Source organism: Adiantum capillus-veneris, chromosome 17 (genome assembly GCF_014529385.1).
Source record: "Adiantum capillus-veneris isolate H3 chromosome 17, ASM1452938v2, whole genome shotgun sequence".
Lineage (NCBI taxonomy): Eukaryota > Viridiplantae > Streptophyta > Polypodiopsida > Polypodiales > Pteridaceae > Adiantum > Adiantum capillus-veneris.
The window spans coordinates 133,623,715-133,631,584 of record NC_140947.1 but is presented as its reverse complement, the minus strand read 5'-3'; the positions used below and the strand labels follow the sequence as shown (position 1 = coordinate 133,631,584).

Genomic DNA, 7,870 nt, shown 5'->3' with positions numbered 1-7,870 from the left:
CTTTATCATCTTATCATACAGAGCTTCCGCTCTCTGAATTGCCTCCTTTGGCTCCAATTCTGAATCCTCGATCACAGTTTCCTCTCAAATTTTCTTCTCTTCTAAATTTTCCTGTTCCACACCATCTGTATTCCCTTGCCACTGATCAATTCCCAAACTGTTTTCTTTTTCTACATATTTGTCAATGATCCGCTCCACATCTACCTCAAATATCGGAACAATTGTTGGATTTGCTGCTAGAAAATATGCTTCTTCATCATCCTCCAATCCTTCAGACATGTTAATTGCTTGTGCCAACATTGGCTTTCGTCTCTTCTGACAATTCCTTCTTCGGCCCCATTGGTAATGTAACTTCTCTCCTTCCTTTCTTAACCGTCACTTCATTCTTTTCCCAATCCTGTTTCAGCTTAGCCGTGCAAAACCATGGCCTCCCCAACAACATAGAATAGGTATTTTTTGAATCCTTCATCCTGATGACTACAAAGTTTACCATAAACTGCAATCCATGAATAATAATTCCTCGCCTCCTTAACATCCCCACTGGTTGAACTCTGCTCTGATTAGCCATACGCACTTGAAATGGAGCTGGTTCCAACCTGACATCTTGCATCCTTAGAAATTCCGCTTCCGAAAGTATGTTGACCCCTGATCCACCATCCAATAGCACATTTGAAAATTTGCGGTTATTACAACAACAGTGTTGGTACTGAAAAATCCACATCCTCCGGGCTAATTTGACAACTTTGAGCTGTCTGCTGCACCTCCTTCATACTCGGAACAGTCTTTGTCCTTCGCATCACCGTATATAGTCTATCTCTAAGAATTAGAACTAATGACAATAACTGATCCAATGTAAAATGTATAGAGGAATTAGTTAACTCTTCAAATAAAGCATCCATCCTTTCTCTTTCCTTCTCCTCCTTTTTTACTCCTTTCTCCTTCAATTTAAGCTTGCTCTGCTGTTGATCCTTTTCCATCAAATCTTCAGCTACTTCATCCCAAATCTCCTTTTGCTCCTCCCAATTCAGTGGAGGTTTCAACCTTGCTTTGGACCTTGTTGTCACTAATACATCTACTTCTTCTTGCAAACATTTAGAACAATCACATTTCGGCTGACAATCCATAGCGACTTCATTCACCCCTTGATCCTGAAACGATTCTACTACTATCAAACTGCTTCCAGGCTCTTTGTTTGCTTCAGCTGACTGTGCTGGTGGTGCTGGTAACTGCGGCACTGGCCCTCTTGGCTGTTGCTGATTCCCCCCTTGATAATTCCAAACCGGATGATTCCATCCTTGTGGTTGTGGCTACCAATTCTGCCACCGCTACTGCTGATCCCAATTTCCCTTCCATGGGGGTCTTGAATTCTGCCATCCTCCAAATCTCGGTCCTCCTCTCGAATTGAAATTTCCTCTAAATGGTGGTCCCCTTTGATTAAACTGTGGTCTCCACCCTGAATACGGTTGTTGCCTTTTCCATCCTTGATTATTGAACATCCCCTGCCTTCCTCCTGTCTCTGGAAACATCCCATGAGTTTGAGGTCCTTGTTGCTCTAACTTCTGCTGAATCCTTTCTAGTACGACACCTCTGAAATTCGGATTAAACCAACATTCTTTTGTCCAATGCCCATCCTTAAAACAAATTTCACAATGAGGGGTTTTTGATTCCACAGCTTTCTGCACTCCCAACTTCTTCAATTTCTTTGCTACCAATTTTTCCACTCTATCCTCTTTCTCTTTAGACTTTTTCTTCGACTTCTCCTTGCCTTTCTTCTTCTTATCCTCATCTTCTTATGAATCCGAATCCTCACTGGAATCTTCTTCACTATCAGAATCCATTTTGGTATCTGAATCAGTATCAGTTTCCGAATTCGAATCGCTATCCGAATCCGAATTATCTGACCTCTTCTTTTTCTTCGACCTACTTTTCTTCTTTTCTTTAGATGACCTCTTGGCTGCTTTCCCATGAGAGACCCCAAACCTTTTCTCTTCTCTTTGAGCTGTTTCCACTAATGCTTGTAATCCACCTACAACATCAACTCCAACAACAGCATTCTTCAATTCCTTCTTAATCCATTCAAAAAATATCCAGCAAGCATTTCATCAGTTGGCCTTTCTTGAGCAGACAACCTTCTCACATATTGGTTAAACTTTTGTGCATAATCCTCAACAAACATTTTCCTTTGTTTCACTTCCCTAAGCTTGGTCAACACATCATGTGGAGTCTTTTCCTTCTTGAACCTGTTCAAAAATGCTGCTTTCAATCCATCATGCTCAACAAAATGACTTGCTGGAAAATTACTGAACCACTGCATAGCCTTCCCATCCAAAGTAGCCTCAAACTGGCGCATCTTAGCTTGGGCATCGTACACTCCGACAAATCCTCTGGCCTGCCATCTTGTCTCGTATTGAGATATGTGGCAATCAGGGTCTTCTTTTGACTTTCTCGAAAAGGTTCGGAATTTGACGCGCATATCCTTCCTAGCCGCTGCCATATTTGTAGGTCCACCTATTTGTACATGATTTCCTGCACTAGTACTTCCCAATAGATCAAAAATCAATCTTCTTCTCACCACTAATGCATGTTGAATAACTGCAACCGCAAACAGCCGCGGAAATATATCCCGTTCTTCATTCGGTACTTCTTCTTTCCATCTATCACTTAGATAGCCCTTTGCGCCACTTAGATAATCCTGTGCGCCATCCAAATCCTCCACAGTATCATCTGAATCTTCCCCTATAGAAACTTGGTGCATCCCAGTATAATCCAAAATTCCCTGCAGTTCCGAACGCTGACCATCTCGCCCATACAACTGCCAAAACCGCCTAGCAACTGACCTTGTCCAATACGGGAATATATCCTCCTCCGCTTCCTCCAGAGTGCAACCAACTACCTATGCCAACTCACACTATTCTTAACATCCTCCCTCCATTGCCACATCACTCGCTCCTACAAGAGAAACCCGAATCCATCCATGCTACATCGCACTTACATCGTGATCGCCAAGTGATTAAGGTACAGACATTCAAAACGGGAAAACACAGGAATCAGAATGGAACTGGAACTGGAACTGAAACTGGAACAGAACACAGAAACAGAAACAGAAACATACTAATTCCGCCATAACTTCTGTCATCATTCCCAAGAAGATACTGATCGACAGTTACATATTTTGATAAGACTAATGGGCAACGCCCTTTCCCAATAACACCCCTTGGAATCCCAAAGGTACAAAATTTCACATTCCAACTTTCACTAAGTAAAACATCCCAAAATTCCTAGGCTTAACAACCGGGGAGGGACTAGGAAGCGCGAGAAGGAGAGAAGTGAGCGCCGTTAGCTCACGTTGTGTATTTCATTTTCCAAAACTTACAAATAAATTACAAAAATTGGCTTTTATACCTTAGCCAAGGTTTTTGGTGGTCAAAACTAATAATTTGGGAGCTCTAACTAAAGATAAGTAATGGCAGGTTGATACAATTTGAAAGCTTGTAGCCCCGGCTCATCAATTACAAGGTTTATCCAAAAATAGGAGCTACAATATTCCTGATTTATAAAAAACAATAAGCGTTTTTACAATAAGAGCTCTGAAAAATGATATCCGTGGTATTCGTGTTAGCTTGCTACTAACATTCCCCCCCTCCTCACCTGTGTCGTCCCTTGATACAACTTTATGCACTGAAGTAGTCTTTGGAGTGACGGTTGGCGAAGCGATCTTTAAGCGCATTTAGTGCCGTTTGGTATCTGATCTTCCTCTCTTTATTTGGCACTTGCAAGAACTGCATAGTGACTTTGTTTTTTAGCTCCACTGTTGATGGATGGGAGGTGGTCTTTAAGCGGATTTAGTACCTTTTGGTATCTGATCTTCCTCTCTTTATCTGGCACTTGCAAGAACTGCATAGTGACTTTGTTTTTCAGCTCCACTGCTGAGTAGCCTACAAATCGTGAAGTCAGGTTGCTGATCACTGGCCCAAATATTTTTGTCCGCCAAGTGAAGAATCCTGTGTAGAATGATTCCTTTAACGCCAACATATTCTGAGAAGGTAAAAACATACATCTGGCGTAGAAGCCATAGAGGACTTCTTTGGAAGGTTGCCCACTGAGATCATAGCATAACCCTTTGTTACCCTTGAGGAATGACATCCACGAGGTGCCTTCTTGCTCTAGCTCATGGAACACTTTGATGTAGGTGAGCAGCATTTGGCAGATTTTATACAACATAGCACAAGATAAATCTGGTAGACTTCTAAAGTAGAACATGGTGCTCGTTAGGGTTTTCACCATGTACTCCTCCATCGGTGGTCCCTTGTCTGGACCAGGCAATCTTGGGTAATTCAGCCAAGTTGGCCGCTTCTTTATTAGTGCCTCATGTGCTTGCCAAGTCCTTACTCTTGGTACAGGACAGAAAGTAGGATCCTTTTGTAGGGCCGCAGGTGCTCTTGTGAATAGAATCAAATACCTGGGATTCTTATTCAACCAACTCAGCCTCCACTTCGGGTGGTCTTGATCTACGCCCTCAACTTGCATGTCTGTGTAAAGCCTTTCTTTAACTTGTAGCAACTCCACCTTAATCAAAGGATAGGGCAGGGATTGCTGGTGCTATTGCACATTGATTTGATTGGGAGTGAGTTGTGTAACCTTGACGGAGTGAAGAACTCTCAGATCCCAATCCATTGCTGCCTTTCAATGCTCATCTACCTCTTGTGTAATTTTTTCCTTCATTGCATCTTTCTCAGCCTTTGAGAGCTGGACCTTTGGCACTGTGTCCGTTTCTGTTATTTTGTATTTGAAACTATTCCTTGCCACTTAGCTCTTTGGCTGGCTGTGTCTCCATCTCAGCAAATGAAACTGAGGGGATCTCTATCTGTGGTTGCTCTGAAGTGCCTGCCTCTTCTTGTGTCTCTGGCCGTCCCCCTCTCAATAACTGGTTGACTCTTTTAAGTTCAACTATTTCTTTTAGAAGCTCGTCTTCTCTTTGGACCCGCATTAAAGCCAGGTCTCTGCATTGAGATTGCTCCAATTTAATCTCCAGCTCGAGGTATTTGTTCTTTTTCTCTAATGCTTTGTAGACCTCGTTTGTTCCTTTGATCGAGGCCACTACGAGATTTTCTTTGATTTATCGCAAGAAAATTGCCTGATCATTTATTCTTTGCTCTGAGTATTGTAGGGAGGCATTTGCTACATCTAACTGGACCTGAATCTTTTGCATTGATAGGGTTGTAGTTAGAAGTTCATTTGTGACCTCTGCCAGCTGTTCATCTTTTGCTCTGCATGCATCTGACAATTTTGTAAGCAATTCACCAAGCTCCTCCATCTCTTTCTGTTGTTTATCTCTTGTGAGCTGATGTTGTTCAGCTTTCGCTTTCAACTCCTGCACATGACTTTGTAGATCGGTGATGACGTTTAGTCGGTCATCTAACTCCCCTTGGAGTGCGTCAATCACCATTTCTGATTCTTTGGCCCTTGTGCTACGGCTAAGTGTTGTTGAGCGAAGTCGTTCAGTGATGTCTTGCATTTGCTTGGCATACTCATTAACTTGCATGATCACTTCGTCGTTTGATTGCCAATCTTCATTTTGTGCTAGTTACCTTGATGTTTCCGTAGATTCTTGTGTATCCTTTGTGTGGGGACGGTAGTCTAACCTCACTATCCTATCTTATTACAATTTTAGCGAGAACCACGATTAAATTGTCAATCCATGGGACAAAACTGACTCGACTAATGCATAGAGGCTACAAGAGGTTTTCAATCTGTTAGAAAACAACAAACAACTCGAATCTAACTCAAGCTACACTCAAGTGACTAAAATAACCAAAAGCCAATCACTCATCGACAAACAAATCGCATTCGTTACAGAATCAAATGACATCCAAATGTAGCAAAACTTCTAGGAAAAGTTTATAAGACCTAAGCACACATGCTTATGGTCTCAAACCCTACTTTAGGTCAAGTGCCAAAATCGCAATTAATAACAGCAATGGATTTTTGACCTACTCATTTTCGACCCAAAATGCACCTAAATGCTTAGCAATGATGCCCCAAGACCCCGCCTATGCTTAGTTTTTATTTTGAAGTGTAAAGTTCTACTTATGATGAAATTAGGCCACGAGTCGATGACGCCAAAAGCTAAGAATTACTATGATGTGTTTACGTCAATGCGTAGAGATCTTACCTGCGATTGCAATACAACAAACGCAACTGCAATGTGACAACTGGGGAGGGAGTAGGAAGCGCGAGAAGGAGAGAAGTGAGCACCGTTACCTCATGCTGTATTTCATTATCCAAAACTTACAAAAATTGGCTTTTATACCTTAGCCAAGGTTTTTGGTGGTCAAAACTAATAATTTGGGAGCTCTAACTAAAGATAGGTAATGAAAGGTTTATACAATCTGGAAGCTTGTAGCCCCGGTTTATCAATTACAAGGTTTATCCAAAAAATAAGAGTTACAATACTCCCAATTTATAAAAAATAATTAATGTTTGACAAAAATGAGAGCTCTAAAAAATGGTATTTGTGGTATCCGTGTTAGCTTGCTGCTAACATTCCCCCCCTCCTCGCCTGTGTCGTCCCTTGACACAACTTTATGGGCTGAAGCGGTGTTCGGGTTGACGGCTGGTGAGGTGGTCTTTAAGCGCAGTTAGTGCCTTTTGGTATCTGATCTTCCTCTCTTTATCTGGCACTTGCAAGAACTGCATGGTGACTTTGTTCTTTAGCTCCATTGCTGAGTAGCCTACAAAGTGTGATGTCAGGTTGTTGATCACTGCCTTAAATATTTTTGTTTGCCAAGTGAAGAATCCTATGTAGAATGCTTCCTCAAATGCTTGCATATTGTGAGAAGGTAAAAACATGCATCTGGCTTAGAAGTCATAGAGGACTTCTTCGGAAGGTTGCCCATTGAGATCATAGCACAACCCTTTGTTACCCTCGAGGAATGACATCCACGGGGTGCTGGAACACTTCGATGCAGGTGAGCAGCATTCGAAAAATTTTATACAACATAGCACAAGATAAATCTGGTAGACTTCTGAAGAAGGACATGGCGCCCGTTAGGATTTTCACCATGTACTCCTCCGTCGGTGGTCCCTTGTCTCGAGCAGGCAATCTTGGGTAATTCAACCAAGTTGGTCGCTTGTTTAGTAGTGCCTTGTGTGCTTGCAAAGTCCTTACCTGTGGTACAAGATAGAAAGTTGGTTCCTTTTGCAGGGCCGCATGTGCTCTTGGGAACAGAATCAAGTACCTTGGATTCTTGTTCAACCAGCTCAGCCTCCACTTCGGGTGGCCTTGATCTGCGCCCTCAACTTGCATGTTCGTGTAAAGCCTTTCTTTCACCTGTAGCAGCTCCACTTTAATCAAAGGATAGGGTAGGGATTACTTGTGCCATGTTGCATTGATTTGATTGGGAGTGAGTTGTGTAATATTGACGGAGTGAAAAATCCTCAGCTCCCAATCCATTGCTGCTTTCCAATGCTCATCTACCTCTTGTGTAATTTTTTCCTTCAGTGCATCTTCTTCAGCCTTTTAGAGATGGACCATTGGCACTATGTCTGATTCAGTTATATGTATTTGAAACTCTTCCATGCCACTTATATCTTTGGGTGGCTGCGTCTCCATCTCAGCGAATGAAATAGAGGGGATCTCTACATGGGGCTGCTCTGAAGTGCCTGCCTTGTCTTGGGTTGCCAACCGTCCCTCTCTCAATAGATGGTTGGCTCCTTTAAGTTCTACTATTTCATTCAAAAACTCTTCTTCTTGTTGGACCCGCATCAAAGCCAGGTCTCGACGCTGAGACTGCTCCAACTTAAGCTCCAGCTCGAGGTCTTTATTTTTCTTCTCTAATGCCGTGTAGACCTTGTCTGTGCCTTTGATCGA

The 7,870-nt window shown here is 42.4% G+C and overlaps 1 pseudogene; it reads right to left on the bottom strand.

The window, feature by feature from the left end:
* Nucleotides 1–686: 686 nt before the first annotated feature.
* LOC147438123 (uncharacterized) lies at nt 687–1,531 on the bottom strand (annotated as a pseudogene).
* Nucleotides 1,532–7,870: the final 6,339 nt, after the last annotated feature.